The 17734-nt window shown below is 37.5% G+C and overlaps 1 protein-coding gene across 23 annotated transcripts in view; it reads right to left on the reverse strand.

Annotated features, from left to right (window-relative positions):
- tcf7l2 (transcription factor 7 like 2) overlaps positions 1 to 17734 on the reverse strand; it is a 111269-nt gene that overhangs the window by 25614 nt on the left and 67921 nt on the right. The gene's annotated exons all lie outside the window — the stretch shown is intronic.

The following is a 17734-nucleotide window of genomic DNA, read 5'->3' on the forward strand; positions in this document are numbered from 1 at the left end:
ACCATAACACGGCTTTATACAACTGCAAGATTCCTATATTCCCAGCAGAGGACTTTGACTGAAGCTCTGCAGTAAGGAAATTTAACCAGATTAGGCCACGGCATGGATTAAAAAGGCCAGGAGTAGGTGATAGATGGATTAGAGTCGGGTTTCATTTCAGAAAGTGTCTTTATTTTCTTTTATCTCTACAAGCTCAAGCTAAGACTGGCAGTTCCTAATCAGAATCACAGCAAAAGTCTAAACAGCATTAAAATGGTAGCTACATTTGAAGAGTCAGTTGAAAAGATATGCTGTACATAATAAAAGTTTTTTTTTGGTCTTCTTTGGCCATTGAATGGTAATTTCAAGCACAATGCCTTGTCAAGGACTCAAGAGCTCCTAACTGCAAAATTTCTTGTCAGTTTTTGACTGAAACAGCTTTGAATCAAGGATAGCTGTTGTCTTGGAAAAGAATCTGTGTAGCATCCCCCTTCATTGTGTAGATCACCAAAAGAGAAGGGAGGACTGATTCTGAAAGCATTGAATTTTCCGCTTCATTTCATTATGAACAGCATGGCATAAGTAACATAAATATAGGTATATGAAGTTTGTATCGATCAATTGTTTAAAATGGTCATGTTTAAGAACAATTGAACTGCAGCAAACAAACTAAATAGCGCCACCAGAAAATGTTATACATCTATTGCCTATTGTCCCACATTCCTCAACCATTTCCTAGGTATGGAAAACAAAGGCTGATGGCCTATATAACGTTGAAATACAGTAAGCAGAGTCCCTCTCTTTGCAAAAAAACTACCAAGAACGTAGATTACACTGACCACCTTTTTCTGCAGCCCATCTAGTTTCTGACAGATTAACCTCTAGAGAAGAACTACTCCATTTAATTCTCTCAATCTGTGAGAGAATGAACAGACATTTGCAAATTGACTTGCTTCTCCGGGCAGTAAACATGGATCATGGAAATCACACCAGTGACAGAATCGAATGACACCCATCTGCATGTGTGTGATACATCAGCAACAGCAGCTCTTTAAAAAAGCTACAAATAAAAATACACCACATATAACAGTTACTACATTCCAATATTAAGACTTCTGGCAAAATGAAACCCCTGTTTTGGGGGTACCTGGTATCTTGAAGAGGAATTTAAATGTGAAAACCTAAAAAGTCTATAGAAAAGAGGAAAGGAAAAAAAATCAAGGTGTTTCCCTATTTTAGCCCGTCTTGAAATCCAGTCAAGAATAAAAGAAGCTTTGACAGCTGTCAAACATGCCTGACAAGTCAGCCACTAAGTGTGAGTGCTGGCAGCACAACGCTGCCTGTTCTCCTCTGGTAATGATGTGAAAGAATGTTGTCAATTCCCCCCTTTTGAAAGCTTTAGTAAACCATTTAAATAAGTTCTTTTGTCAGGTTTTCTATTCAGAAACCATCCAAAAGGCCATCTAGTATATATACTGTATGTGCATTTTTTTTTAACAAGTCAGCGACCTGCAATACGCAAGTATCCAAGCAATGATTTACAACCCAGCTCCCTAACGGTTTATGTGCCTTTTACAATAAGGTTAGATAAACAATATCTAGTTGCACAGTTTATTTTTCTTTTGAGCAACACACTGCCACTATAAACTAAGTATACACTGCACACAAGTATTTCTCGTTCATTTTCTCTTGGGAAGCAAAGATTTTTATAGCCCTAGTTCATGAGGACCGGACCGAGTATATAAATACATAAATTTTGTAATCCCCTGTTTTTTTTCCAGTTATTGCCTTATATTTTTTTTTCAGTGACAAATCTGATCCTCAGATACCAAATTAAGAAATCCAAAAAGCAACTGCCAAACAGCAGGTCAGGGGAGAGTGTATCATACTGCTGCTCAGTGCTGTACTACAATATAGAATGAAAAGGGAAGGCTTGGTCTATGCTTCGCTATGGCTAGATATAGTCAATTCTACCCTACCATGTTCCCTCTGCCTCTCTACTGCTACACTGTGACCCCTGAAGAGCACTTAATCAAGATCTACAAGCTAGCAACACAAAACAACCCCCCCCACCATCAAAACGTTCATGGTGTGGAATGTGGCAAGCCCAAGCCTTACTGAGCACTTGTACCCCTGCAATGGACCACATCTTTCTCTCCTGCCTGCTAGCCCTGAATTGTACGAAGGGAAACCAAGAGGAATGAAAGCCTGCTATTCACCTCGGAGGCTATTATCAGAGACAGTGGAAACTAAATAAAGACCACAGGGTCTCCCGGCTTCCCTCCACTCCTCTCTTCAGCGCAATGCCACCCCCTAACCCATGCACATTCTCTCCAGCCAGGCTGCAGACGGGGCCTGAACAGTGCTTCTGTGAGCTCACAAGCACAGTAAAACAATAGATGCACAGAGGAAAGCTTGCTGGCTCTCTTGGTTTTACTTTATCCTTCAGATATCAAGACACCAGGCAAAAAGCTAATCCTACTTTGAATTGCAGTTAATATTCAGAAGACTTACTGTACAGATTTGAAATCTACGTCACATCTTACCACTAAGTTCTTGTGTTACCCCGTCGTAGACAGTAATTCTAAGGTTCCATAGAAGGTGTGAAACAATCTGGATCTTAATGTTTGCGAAAGCACTGTTGTATCTATGCATACAGATAATCCTGTATACAGAATTAAAACCCTAATTGGTGGCATTCATACAATAGTCACGTGAAGCAGTTCTATATTACTAAAAATGTACCTGAAAAAATGAAAAAAAGAGCCAGCAGATCAACTAGAATAGAAAAGGTGAATTCCCAGATGAAGAACAAACATTCTACATTTCAAAGCAACTAGAAACTTGCAAAACCAATCACAAAACAAAACTGGACAGATCCCCAACAATTCCTAAATCTAGAACCAGAAGACAGTGTACACACAGAAGATGTGGTAACCTAGTCGAGCGAAGTAAACTTTTGTTTTAAGAATCTGAATGATTTCCTTAGGGACAAACTTGAAATTAATTCCTTTATTCACCCAAATCTTCCCCCACAAAAAAATCACCCTAAAAGACTTCACACTTGACTAGACATTTTCTCCTAAACCCTACTTTTTGAAAACCTGCTTAAAACAGAGCCCAGCACTCTTTCACAGTATAATGTGGCTTCAGTTGTGTCGAAGGTTCTGCCCAGCGCTAACTGCCCCATTGTTGCTTTGGACAAGGCCTTCTTTCACGGACTAAAACTCTTCTCACTCTGAAAAAAATGGACTTCTTTTTTAACACTATTTAACACAAATGATGACAGAGGTGCTAATACAATGTTGTCCCCAGACAATACCTCAGGACTGTGTGAAACACAAAACCCACTCCAGTAAAACTCCCACATATTTCCATTCTTGATGTAAAAAAAAAAGATTACTTCCTGGCTATGGAATTCTCAATACCTTCCAGCCACCCCCCTCACCCCCCAACTTAAAAACAGAAAAGACCAACCTAATGGCCTGAGCTCCCTAACCCTTCAGGAATCCCAGCTTCAAGCCTTACCACACACATACTGCATTGTTGTTGTTGTTTTTTTGAGTGTAAAGTAGTTCCTGTGTCAGCCTATTCAAAATTACAACAGCTGCATGACGGCCATTTTTTTCCCCAAAGCTAATTGAGACTGAGAAACAAAACCTTCATACAATAAGCATGATTTATAAGAAACATTCAGTTTCTAAAATGTGACCTATGTTAATTCTGATATAATGATGAACACCTTAAATAAGAGTTTTTGTTTTTAGTAGGGTCCAAATCTGCGTCTGGAATATATTTTGTGACTACAGTGATGCAATACTGCACACAGATTCTTCTTAACATTGTGATACAAACTGTTTAATCCAACATGTAAATAGTTTTGGAGAAAGACTTGCTGAACACTGTGAATCCTGTCTCTAGCTGGAAAAAACGAACAACCTGCTTGGTCGCAAAACCGAGCGTTGACACACCAAACCACAAATCGCTGCAAGTTCTGTGTGTGGCTGTAATTTTAGTAATGCCATTAAGCAGAATGTCATTTCATTAATCGTAATTGACAGTTTCTAAGCTGGGTCATGGGGGTCCTTGCCCTCACATTGTAATCTCACAATAAGCTGAGCTCTCATCATGAAGTGAGTGTATGTTTGGCCAGTCAATGAAGAGGTTAATTCATCTCGGTGCTTGGCCAACCTAAAAAGGTTAAAGCACCTTTATTCCTGATTGCAGCAGTAGTGACAGACATAGCAATAACACCTTTTTCTTCTGGTCTGTGCAGTAAACAATGATTATTGCTGCATTAAATAGTAGTCCCAACATTAAAAACCTGCATGTTGCATTAATGTATTTACATGTTTTGGGTACTTTAGGGAAACGGGAAAAAAAAGAAAATTAATTCATTAGGGTTTATTAAAAACACTGTTAACTTGTTGGTCTACATTGTCCCACTCTGAACTAAAGTAAGGAAAGCCGACAAATGTCTGAATACAGAGAAAAGAAGCCTTTAGAAACGCAATATTAAACAGAACCATAGAAGTTCCCTTTTCATTTATGCTTTGTGGCACCTCACTGAGCAATTTAAACACTAAATATGAAGGTTGTGACCTCTGGTTCCCTCAGGGTCAGTGCGTATCTCCGTGCTTTATGTCATGATATGATGATATGTCACCACTGCTCCCCATCTCTAATGAGCTGTATTGTGTACACGAGATGGTTCAGGGAGGAAGTGACCTGACAGGCCAGTGATGGATAGGGGTTCTCAGGTTGACAAATTCCAGCGCGAGCAGAAAACTGCCAAACATGTGAACCGATAAACAGCAGCGCCAGGGGCTTACATCCAAGTATTCATTCTGACAAAATGCAGAAATCGCATATGTGGTGTATATCTGTGTGTGTGTTAGTGCATTCAAGGGAGAGAAATCCATGACCATAATACTCCCAGCGTCCCCCACTCGCACCATATGTCTTTCCAAAAGGCGGATTATATACTATACTGAGCAATGTTCAAGGCAACCAGAACAATACTTCTCAACTTTCCTTGGTGTTATCAAAATCAGTTTCATAAAGAAAGTAGAATTATTGTTACTTTAAGCGTCAGGAGTTAAAAAGATTTCGACCTGAAGCTCACTTTTGTTAAACCATAAAACTGGCAGTATTTCTAAATAAGGATCTTTAAAATTTGCGTGTTTAAGCCACATTTACCAGAAATACATAACAACACAAAAAGATTTGATGAATGAAATAATACAGGCCTGCTTTCCCCCATATGGACTGTTCTCATGAGTAACCAACCAGCTTCATCAAACGGCCTCCTGCAAGACCATGCATGAATATTTCCACGTTAGGCCTCGTAATTGTTAGGCTCAATTACTTCAAATTACTTATGCAGAGCATCACAGGACAAAATAGGGGGGAGAGAGGGAGCACGTGGAGATAATCAGGTCATGAAACAGTGATGTCATCGCCACAAAACCTGCAAGTGATCAGCCATCAAATTGGAAACTTTGCTGGAAAAAAGCCCCGGGCAAAATTTTTGCTGCAAGGCCTTGTGAAATTCCAGTGTCGCAGTCAAATTTTTTTCAAAAGTAATTGCCCTTTTAATTTATTTTTTCAACTGTTTGTAGGGAAGATCAAACCGAATATACATCCTTTAACACAAAATTGACAAATAACACCGTGTAATATTTGACTTCCTTGGCGCGCCCACGCCAGAAAAAACTCACTAAAATAACAGCAAATAATAAGAGAAATCCGGATAAAAATGTGTTTAAATTTTAACACAGAAACACAGCACAAATATGTTATAACCTGATACCTCAAATGCTCTATAAAATAATTTTTAAAACCTTATTGAATAAATTTAGTTTTTATCTACCACACTCAATATACAATATATAAAAACTGACATTAATTGAGATGATTAAAAAATGTCTTTTCACAGGATCCATAATATCTCCATATGTAAAACACACATACAGAGAATAAAACTATTGCAAATGAATAAAAAAAACTGAATCTAATTTGCCACAGGTTAAATTAATATAAAATGAAGAGAAGTCACATACATTTTGACAAATGGCAAAAAATCCCAAAACCTTTTAAAAGACCCGTGTTTGTCTTCTGTACAAATTTGATAGAAACAGTATCGCAAGTACAGCAGTCATACGGTCATATTTTCATATTCTAATAACCCCAAACAAACTTCTAATGTAATGTCACAACCCTTTTAGTTTTGAATTAGTTTTATGCAAGATGAACGTCTGTGGTACAAATCAACCATTGTTTGTGTGCAAACCTCAGTAAATGATAAAACCTGAGGTTTGATGATAAGTTGGTGCACTTCTGTATGCAAATGTAGAGTACAGATCTTGCTGGTGGTTGAATTCCGTAAAGACAGAGTTTCACAATGAGCCCGTTTCTAACAAATCATTTCAGTTCCAATCAGTATTTCTATTTGAAAAAAAAAAAGAAAATCAGGGAGCTCTTTGCTCTAGGGAGAAGAGTATATTTAAAAGTTAATCTATTCACTTTATTGTAATGACAAGCTTGTTTCTGTGATCAGAGGAGTGATTTCAAAATTTCTGGGCCAAAGTCTTCCATTTTATTTGCATGTATTACTGTTTTCTTTGTAAAAGCTAAAGCAATAAAGAAAAGTTCCAAAACCTATTTTTGTATTGCCGCTGGCTGAAATTATCCCTGAAATTTTGTCTTTCATTGTTTCCAATTAAACTGATGCAGAACAAATAAATGAAAGTTAACAGAAAACAAAAATGTATGATATTCTGCAACATTATTTGTGAGCGCACAGTTTTTTTCTGCTCCATAAGAGACAGAAAAACATCAGCGTAGTTCTCATTTCGGAAAGACTAAAAGGACAGGGACGTTAACTGTGTTCAGAGGGTATGATCTGATAGAACATGATGATACTTTGTACAGTGTGTGATGTACACATGGATGAAACCTTAACACAGGCACTCAGACATCTAAGAATGGAAGGTGTTAGTTAAACTGCATCACCAGACCCTAAAGCTAAATGGCTCAACCTCAAGATTGAGGTTTCACTCAAGAGTGCAATGTCTTCGGGTTCTTTCCAAAATTTCACTCAGGCTTGTTTACAATAAAAGAAACTGACAGACACAAAGGGCAGTGCGATCTAAACAGTGGCGTAATTTTAGATACTGTATATGAAGGTGGGACAAGCTCTTTGAGCACATTTCCTGCCGCAAAGCTTCAGAAGGGATGGAATAGGAAAAGAAAAATTACATGATGCAGCAGAGCTTCGTTTTTTGTTTGCTTTTAAATTCACTCTAAAATACAATCAGTTTCATAGTTTGCATTTATATCCAAAAGTTTAAATTTTTATTTTCTATAAAGGTTCATCTGAATCCACATATTTCTCTTTTGCAGATACAGATTTTAACTTGAAGATTTGAAACATTTTAGCTTGAAATTGTGCAGACTGTCGAAAGCACAAAATATGCACTTGAAGTGGGAAATAATTTTTGTGGGAAAAGTGAAAAAAACAAACAGAAAACGGGTGTCACATCTGGCAAGAACAAGAAGGCAGATCTTTATCCAGGATTTTTTCTTTTTAACTTGTATGTTAAAAAAGAAAAAGTGATTAAAATAAATAATGGCTGATTTGAATAATATTAAAGTAACGCAATAACGTTTTCCTTTGTCAGGCGTGTGGGGGTCCTCCTTAAGAATAATATACTGTAATAGATGCTGAGAAAAAAAATCTAAATTGTTTCCCCGATATCAAAACATCTAACTACTTCATGCAAGTGTTCCTCCTAGCACAGCCACCTTTTCTAACAATCAATTAAAAATTAAAATATATGTATATATGCACTATCTGCAATACACCCCCCCACCCCACCCCCCAAAAATCGACATCCTACCACACATCGCACTGTAGCACAGAGGCAGATCAACTTAAAGAAAAAAGGGAAGGAAAAAAAAAACTGTCCAGATCTTTCAAGCTACTTTAAAGCAGTTGATAGAAGGTCACCTCCCGTGCTGTCCACTTTTATATCACTGGTATTCGCGAGTATAAACCATCTGATACGAAGTTCAACGGTCAGAGAAGAGAGGTAACAAAAAACCTGCTACTCACCCAGCAATTGAGATTGAGATGCCAGCAGCCGATCTGCTGAAGTAAAGAGAAGCCAGAGGCAAGCGCTCCTCCTTTGCTACTCAGCTCTTCCATTCCCACTAAGACAGCATCCCTCGGGTACATAACCGCTTTGTCTGCTCTTGTCTCTTAACCTTAAGAACTTTTTCCTCGCTGACTAGATGCCGAGTGGGCTTTTTTCCTTTCTTTTTCCCTTCTTCCCCACACAGCTTTTGTCTCTCAACCTCCCCCCCCCCCCTCAACACACACACACCACCTTTTCTCTCTTTTGTTTATCTTTTTCTTTTTTGCCTCAAAGTACTAAAAAAGTTGTCTCTCAAGATCAAGAGGTCTCCAGTTTTGTGGCCTGGCCTTTCGCGAACGCCCAGAATCCTCCGACATCCTGGGCTCAAGACGCATCTCAATTCTGGTGCGGTTCCGCTCAAGGTGGAGAAGTTTGGAAGGGTAACCGGAAAAAAAAAACCCCTCAGCTGCTTGTATTAGAGCAGTGTAGCACTAAACAACAAAACAAAAGAAAAATAAAAGTAGGAGTATTTTCTCCCAGCCAGGTATAAGACAACGACTTGTGTGGGCTTTGCGGTGCCTTTGGGCTGACAGTTCGAAGGCTACAACAAGGTGCAAGCAAGCAAGGCGACTGGAACAGAAAAAGACAAAGGGAAAAAAAAAGACAACAGCGTCCATAAAGAGAGCAAGATCAGCAAAGTGTAGCAAGTCACTTATCTGCAAGGCTGTCAATGTGCTCAGAACGCATTTCCTGGGGAAGGAGTGTCGTGAGAAAGGTATTTTTCTCTTGTCACTTTGACATGGATGTGACACCTACGTGGGGTCTTACAACTGGCTCTTGTTTTTCAGAATGAGAACGAATAGATGAAAAAAAAAAGAATTTCGCACTTAACTCAGACTGACCTCTACCAGACAATGCAACTGTGGCTTTTTTCCCCCTTGCTTAACGTGGGTCGGCATTTGGGGTTGTGCTTTTATTTACCTACTGCTGTTTCTTTTATTTTTGGTTTATTGTACTTGAACTAATACCCCCGACGTTCATGCGAAAAGCTTTTTATCCCTTCCCATGCTGCCACACATTAAGAGCTTTCAAAATAACAGCCAATTGCTAGAAATATAGCCTTTTTTTCTTCAAAAACACAGGCATTTATAGAGAAAGGAGATGCACACTCAATTATTCATCATCAAATAATAGTATCGATTTCAAAAGGTAAATATGATTTGCTGAAAATGAGCATGTAATTCCTACTGACAAAGCTTTCCCAAAACAAGACAACTTTGCTTAGTGAAATCAGCTGTGAAACAGAAGTCATTTTTATTAACTGCGTGGTTTTTTGATTCAATTCAGTAAACAAAGGACCAGAAAAAATAAAATAACCGCTATCTCCTCTGAAACAATTCTTTTTCTTTTCAAATCCACTTTCAATACTCCTGAGAGAAGCATTCATATTTCCCACACAAACTTTTGAAGCTCCAAGGAGAACATTTGAGTCTTAACGTGGTTTTCATTTGGCTTTTCATATTTTTTTTAAGAGAACTGCAAGACAAAAACATTCAGAAAAAAAAACAAAAATGAAAAAAAAATAAAAGGGTTTGGGGGTGGCAATGCAAAGAGGAAAAACAAACTAAAGCAACATTTCTGGGGTTTTTTTCGTCTTTTTTTTTTGTTCCCTGCACTTATCTGGCCTTCGCGTGCAAAGCGTCAGCCAGCAATCTTTAGGCCCTTAATACCAAAACAAAACCCTGAGAATTTCCTTTACATGCCAATAACAAAAGCTACAAGACTCCAGTTTGACAAGTAAAAAGCCCCAACAACGTAGCGGCTAATTGCCTTCCCTCCCTCTATTCACAGCCACCACCACACTCCAGCGGCTGCTTTTGTCACACGTGCAATTTCTTAAGTAAACTGCTAGTTCGCTTGCCGGTGATGGACAGTTCCCAATCATTTAGCAACAATGAAGTGCTAATAGTGTGGCCAACGGGATGGGCAGTTTCAGTGAGGAAAGCCTTCTCCTGGGCTTTTCTAAACACGAGGAAGTAACTGAGCAGAAAAAAAAGGGATAAGTGTCTGAAAAAGAGACAGCCAGGTTGAACTATGCAGCCGGGAGCTCCATTCAGAGCCATACGTTCACGTAACTTTGAACTAACCGGAGCAGCGGCCAGTAGCAAAGTACAAAGAAACACACCTGCCAAAAGTCAGCCTGTTCAGCCTGAAGACGAACCTTGTTCGTTTTATCTATCAGAGTCCAAAGAAACACGGAAGTACTTCCTGGCCAGCATATTACAGTAACTAAACGAAGGGGGAAAACCAGAACATGAACAAGTCTAAGAAATGATTTCTTTTTGTGCGAAATTCTCAAATTGGTTGCTTTCCTCATTTGAAATACAGCAAATCTAAGAGAAACTGAATTTCTTTTAAAAAAGAAAAAAGAGTTTCAAAGTATCGGTGCAGCAAACAAATACCCAGAGAAACAAAAAAAAAGCATCAGATTATAGGAGGAAAATGTGAATTGCCATGCGAACTGCCCAAATAACAAAAGGCTCAAGAGTTGCATTTCAAAAGCTGAAACTACATTCTTAAATTGAACATTAAAAAGTTTAGCGCCATTTTCCAAGAAAAAGAATCCCTTTACCCTTTGAAAAGTCTCAAGACTACTTCAGGGAAAACAGAAAATATATTATTTAACCAGAGAAAAGATAACCATGCAGACAGTACATTAACAAACCACAAACTGATACTAATTAACCAGAAGTAAAACAGATCAGATAAAATATCAAAACTAAATATTCTCATAAATTTAGAAACTAATATATAAACATATGTTTTTAATTCAGCTGTTCTCACTAGGCTTGGAAAAGATATGAAGAAAAAAAAAACTAACAACCAAAAAAAAAAAGCTTAGCTTACCATTTACAACAGCTCTATTTGGGATGCTTCTCGGTTCTTGGTTAAAACAAGCATGCTGCCACTTGCTGTAGCAGACAGCCTACAAGATGCACATCACACTGTCATTGACTAATCCACTGGAGGGCAGCACCCTACCTACAGCAGCCTCCACCAGATTTCAGGAGACGATAACAAAAGCTGAGACAAGACAGGCACGCAGCAACATCAGGTCTTCCAAGGAAAGGATGCTCAAGCACCGTCCCATTCACAGAATTATCACGCTTGTTGGGAAAATTCACAATAGCATACATCTTTCCCTGCTCATCATTATATCTCCTGTTTAGCCCCCTTTTGTGTCCGTATTTCTTTCTCAGACAAGTTGAATGAATAAAAGCCAGGACTTGCTTTCTGCAGCTTGGCGGACATAAAGATACTTGAGCCCCTTCTAAAGAAGTTGCCCTAACGTGGCAAAACTTGAACAGCGTCCATCCTCCGCCAAGAACCCGTCCCAAATGTGATCTTGGATTCAAACGAAAGGGGAAAGGCAAACGCATACGCGCACGCAAAAAGAAGTGAAAGGTGGGAGAAAACCATCCGTGCAATTTTTTTCTCTAGGATTAATCACCGCTGGTAGTGCCTTTTGCCCATGCAAGAACTTTTTGACATGGTTTCAGGAAAATAAGAATAAAGCAGAAAAAAAGAATGAAAAGATATCCCTAAAAAGTAGTCTCCTTGCTTAATGCTCTCCATGTCTCTGAACAGGACAGAGAACAAGGAGGATGAAAACCAAGAAAGCAAAAAAAAATAAACGAAAACGGATACAAGACAGAAATTCCTGAAGCCTCGGCAATCTAAAATTTTGCGCGGCCAAGTAATGGCATCATAAAGAGTGGAAGCCTACTCTTAAAGCCGCGATCCTACCACACAGTATACCACCGCTGTGCGTCTTTTAACCATCGTAGAGAAAAAATGACTATTGATCTTCAAATAGCGATAATTGAAAAGATCAAAAAGATTAAACAAAATCGAGAATGTGCTGACTTACCATGTTATGCTTTTTTTGTTGCAACTTTATAAAAAAAAATTCACTCAAAGAAACTGCATCGGAGGTGTCAAATTTTTGCAGCAGACTCTGATCGTATTACTTCCGCAGTCCTGCCTTCCAATGCTTCAGAACTTTTCCCTTTCTCTTTTATTTTGTTTGTGGTACCTAGCTTTTTTTTTGCTAAAGACTTTAAAAGCCTTCAGCTCAGTAAACCAGCACAAATTATCTTGCCACCTTGCGCTGCTCTGATGCTTTGGCCGCTAACTTTGGAAGGCCCTTTACTACTGCATCAAAATTAGCATTGTCAAAGCAGTTAATGAATATTAATATTGTATTTGTCATTGGAGCTGGCCCGTTGCTGAACTCCAAGTCATCCATCAGGGACAAGATTAAGAACACAATTATTTCTGACTGACAGGGACCAAATCTGCGAGATTTTTTTTAACAATTTAAAGAAAAAGACACAATATCATCTTAAGGAGTCTCCCTAGAGACAAGAGGCCAGATTAATACACTTTTAATGAAGCAGGATTTCATTGTGCGTGAAAGGAGAAATAAAAAAGATGCAATATTCCAACTCTCACAAATTCAGCATTTTGCTGAAAGAAATGAAACCACAAATGGCACATCTTTTCCGACAGCTGTCCAAAATTTTATTCATAGCGTTCTAAGAGGAGACAACTTTTTTTCTTCTTTTTCCATGAAATCTGCATTTTAAGAAGCAGAGGATGAGATATTTTGTCCCACTTGGGATAATTTTCCCTATGCATTGCCTTTAACAGAAGGGAGTAAAAAAAGACAGCATAGTAAATAATTCCTACACAAATCTGACAAGAAACACCTTTATCAAATGTATCAAGTTCCTGATCTATTCCCCATAGTCTCTGCACACTGTCTTTCTCATTTTAGACCAAATGAATTGCTTACACTAAGACCAAAATTTGGAATTCTCTTTAAGTGTGAACATATTAAATGGAAGACCAACTTTCTAAATTCTTTTTTCCCCTCTGTGAGTAGAATAAACATCTGTATAAAATGTTTATGCGGTGTTGTGTTCAAAAGATTCTACAAGCCCTAAAGAATTTCAGCCAGACCACTCTTCCATTTGCCATCTTTCTGACAAGACATCTTCAAAAACCCGCAAAGAAAATTAACATCCTCTTTAAAAATACTAAACCAAGTATTCCATGAAAACACTGCCTTTACCTACAATATAAGGACGCACAACAGTCTAAATAACATAAATCAAATCTTACTCGAGAGGCCATGTAAATCAGTTCACATTAAAAAAAACCCCGGCAGAATATAAAAACAACAATATTTGCACCCTTGATATTGGTTGGTTTTGCCATTTGGCTTTGTCAAATACAACAACCAACTAAGCTCTAAAAAAAGAAAAAAACGCAAACCCGAATATTATCCGAAAGACCTCTCAAAAATGGGATATTCAGCACCGTCAGTGCTCTTTTCTTTGGGAGAGAGCTGAAGACCGCCGTTTTTTACTCTTTTTAAAATAAAATTTGGGGGCAAGAGAGAGGGTATAAAAAATGACAGCTGTGGGCACTAATGCTATCAGACTGGTGAATCGCTGGGGTCTAGGTCAAGCTGTGGTGTCTTCACATAATCCACAGCCCCTGCTGACCACCCCATCAGCCCCTAATACCATTAGCAACCCTTAGATGAACATTCTAAATTGGAGTTTTGTTCTCAAGGTGCCAGTCTGACCCCCCAGTTCCACAACCCATGGGCTGCAAATACAGATGGCAAAGTCTTTAAGAAAACGCAAAGCTGCTTATAATCTCGAAATTTCTGCATATTCTTCAACGCTGGCGGCGGCGACGGCGCCCATTTTACTCTTATCTCGCACACAATTTTCAACGGTGAACAAAACGGACGCCAGGGTTAAAAGACGAGCAATCCTTTAAAAAGATATTTCTCTTTTTAAGAAATATTGAAAAATGCCAATAATATCTTTTACAGGGGCTTACTATAAGCAAACATTGCAATTGAGGTTGAGTTATTTGTGTGGATTAGAAAATCCAGCATCAATAAAACGGAATCTGCTAAAAAGAAAAGTTAGACATTTTTGGTTAAAATGTTAAAATTAAAAACAAATATACAAGAAAATACTAAAATAAAAAAAGTCTTGTATTTTTAATTTTTTGGAAGTATGATACATTTCCATCAGATTTAATGAAAAGATAATACAGCTACACAAACTACAAATGATTTTGTTCCTCATTCATTTCTATAATTTAATCATTGATAAACCCAAATTTTATTTTTTACAAGGAAGTGTTTTTAATTAAATATTAAAAACATTGAAAAATGAAAGCATTGTGACTACAATTATCTAGTGCTACATAGCAGTAAAAGTAACTATTATTGTACGGTGCAATAATTAGTCATTTTTATTTGTCTAGTACAATACTGTAGTGATTTAAATTCAAAAAGGCCTATTACATGTTTAATATTAAATAATGTAAAGGCATAATAATTATTTTTAATAACAATACATTTATATTGGCACTTTCATCCAAAAAAATCCAAATCCATAACCAAACACCCACATTATACATATCGTGTGTACATTCCTATGGACACGTAAAATTATCCATAAAATTCACAAAGGAGCGGCAAGTTTCTACCAGCCCTGAAACAATAATAATAAGTACAATCTCTTTGTAAAAAAAAGAAAACTAATCATTTCTAATAGACATCTCGCTCTTGCTCTATTTGCCCAGCATGATCACATCAGCACTAGTATCAAATTAACTCTCCGACTTTGAAACTTATTGATCTGCTATTAAGACACTAGTGAACTTGATGAAATGAGTGCTGTAGGTGCATTCGAGACTTCAAAGTCTCATACAGCCACATAAAACAAGCTCCTTTGATCCTAACTCCGATCTGGAGAGGGTTTAAAGCCCAATTCTCCCTAAGCCGCCCTTCACACTCGTCATGTCTGATTTCTTACCAACCGACAACTTGATAATGTTAATTGCACAGATTTACCAAATGATTAATGTGAAGAAAACAATATCACAGACCTCCCGACACTTCTAGCTATGCATATAGTCCTCTCGGCAGCCAGGCACAAGGATACAGAAGTAACCCTCATCTCAAACACAACTGCTCACTAAAGCAAACTGCTCAGAGCTCGCTGTTTGAGGTTATAAAATACAGATTTCACTGCAATACTGGATATAGCTTCATCCTCTTTCATAGTTACACACAAGCTTAAATATTAACAAAACAGCTTAGGGGACAATTTGGAGAACTCATATTTTCAAGCACTTCATTTGCATGCTTATTTTTATAGCCCCAAATAAAACATTTAGATCAATATTCTTTCCTCTGTCGCATCAAGCCCGCTCAACCTTACATGCCTTTGTGTGGTCATATTCGCTTCAGATGGCATGTCAGTGTTTTGAGGTCAGGTTTTCTCTGTGCCACTGGGTGGGGGTACACGCTGGTACTTCAGTTGCTATTAGGATGAAAAGACCTTTTTGGCAAGGAAAAGGAAAGAGACTGTGTACTTTCACACTTAAATACAGAAGGGTAATCTCAGACTTTGCCCAAAAGGAAATGGGAACGGAAAAGGAAATGTCAAAAAAATATAAAATATTACATTTTCCCAACACTGCACTGTTTCAATGGTAACAATGTCAGATTAGCAAAAAGTACATTTACAATCGTGTAAGTAAAGAAAGAATTTTACTTTTAAGAATGATTACTTTTAATCTCATTACACTTATAACCAGCAAAAAACAATCGTGAGCAGTAAATGCTTATTCCTTTAAAAGCACTTCACATTGCCTTTTCTACGCAAACTACTGCTCAGCTGCTTTGAAGTCTATTAACAATACAGTTACTTATTGGTAAAACATATCTACGTACTGTTTCCAGCCCTCCTGTGGTATGTCCTGAAAGTCAAGTGTCAAGGCTAAACAACTGAAATTAGGATAAGCAGTAAATGACAAATACCAGGCATTTAAATATAGTAGGGTAAATATTTAATGTTTTTTTTTGCTAATTTGCTTAGTTTTGAATATCAGAGTAGAGAATGCTGAGCACTTTGATGGAAAGCATGAGGGAAAAAAAGCCTGCATAAGAAAATGATGTGACTCTTAATCCATATTTTAAAGGCTTTAGGCGGGAGGGTTCAAATAGAGCATTAATAAAGTATGTTTCTTAAGTGAAAAATAAAAGGAAAGAGCGAGCACTTAAATTCTGAGAAAACAGAAGAATTGTAATTTATACAAAACACAAAAAACATACTAGCCAATTTTCGTGAAAACAAGACCTAGCACAGCTATATAGTTATATAGAAGGAACCAGACAGTAGAGGGATTTCAGGAGGTTAAATTCTATGAATGTGAGAATTGCAGACACACAAAAATAAGGAACAGAAACTTTTATGCATGTATCATTTTATTGCTGTTAGCTATTTTATCTGTAGTTTAAGAAATATATATTTACTTGTTTTTCCACATATATACTGAGAGGCATTAAAAACACAGAAAATGAGTTTTGAGGCCAAAATATTTTTTTGCATTCTTAATAGCTCTCTGTAGCATTCAAATTATTAAGACACTTTTGTTTTTTGCCCTAAAATACAGATTATATTAATTTGAAAAACTCAATATCACCTAATGAATCAATGAGAAAAAAAAATGCAAAAAAGGTGGGTTACTATAATATGGGTAATTAAAAAACAGTAACAATTCTTACGAAGTTAACACTTCATTGTGACAATGTTTTTTTTATTAAAAAAAACCCTATGCCACAAGCACAGAAGAGAACTTTCACCAATTAGTGTGGAAAAATAGGAAGGAAAAGCCACAGCGCTGGTGCTCAAAGAGCCAGGCCTCGCGGCAAAGCTGTCATGTCGGCAGGATTGATCAACAGGACCGCTATTTCTAATGGCATGTTGTCATGAAAAGTCAGCCACAGGGAGCCACCTGCCTAACTCCTCATAGACAGCTGAGGGAGGGAAAAAAAAGAAAAAGAAAAAAAACTCCATACCTATTCCGTGCCAGTGTCTTTTACTAACAATTTGAGAAGGGGCTTGATTTTTTTTTTCCTCTGTTGAAATATGACAGGTGTGCTGCACCATCTTTACTTGCCTTGTCCTACTAAGCAAAGCACACATAATGGTTAGAAGCACACAGAATATAAATGTAAGAATTCGAAAAAAATATCATTGCAACAAAATCCTAAACGGAAAAAAAAATTAAATGGGTCACAGAAAGGTATAAAACAAAGGCTAAGAATTATGCTCTATCCAGAGTTGCCGTTTGTGTATGTGCGCGTTTAGGCTAATATCAGGACTACGCAATCCTGTTAACAATGACGTCAAACTTAAGCACAACGATTTTATATAAACCAATCCCAGCTGGCTTTTTTTTCCATTTGAAAAAAATATATATGGTGCAAAGTAATTTTGACGAATGTCTATCTACTCGATCAGCATACGATAGGATTCACAGAGAAACTAAATCAAGTCTTCCACGGTTTAACACTTCAACCGTTCACCCACCTTGGCATTAATGCATTGTTTTCTCGCCTTTAAGAAAATCTGTTAGAGATCTCTTTTATAAAAAAAAAACGTTTTACTGACAATTAGTTCAGCACACTGCACGAGATTCTTCTTTGTCGGTGAAAGAGAACGGAATTTTTTTTC

This window comes from Lepisosteus platostomus, chromosome 6 (genome assembly GCF_059453375.1).
Source record: "Lepisosteus platostomus isolate fLepPlt1 chromosome 6, fLepPlt1.hap1, whole genome shotgun sequence".
Lineage (NCBI taxonomy): Eukaryota > Metazoa > Chordata > Actinopteri > Semionotiformes > Lepisosteidae > Lepisosteus > Lepisosteus platostomus.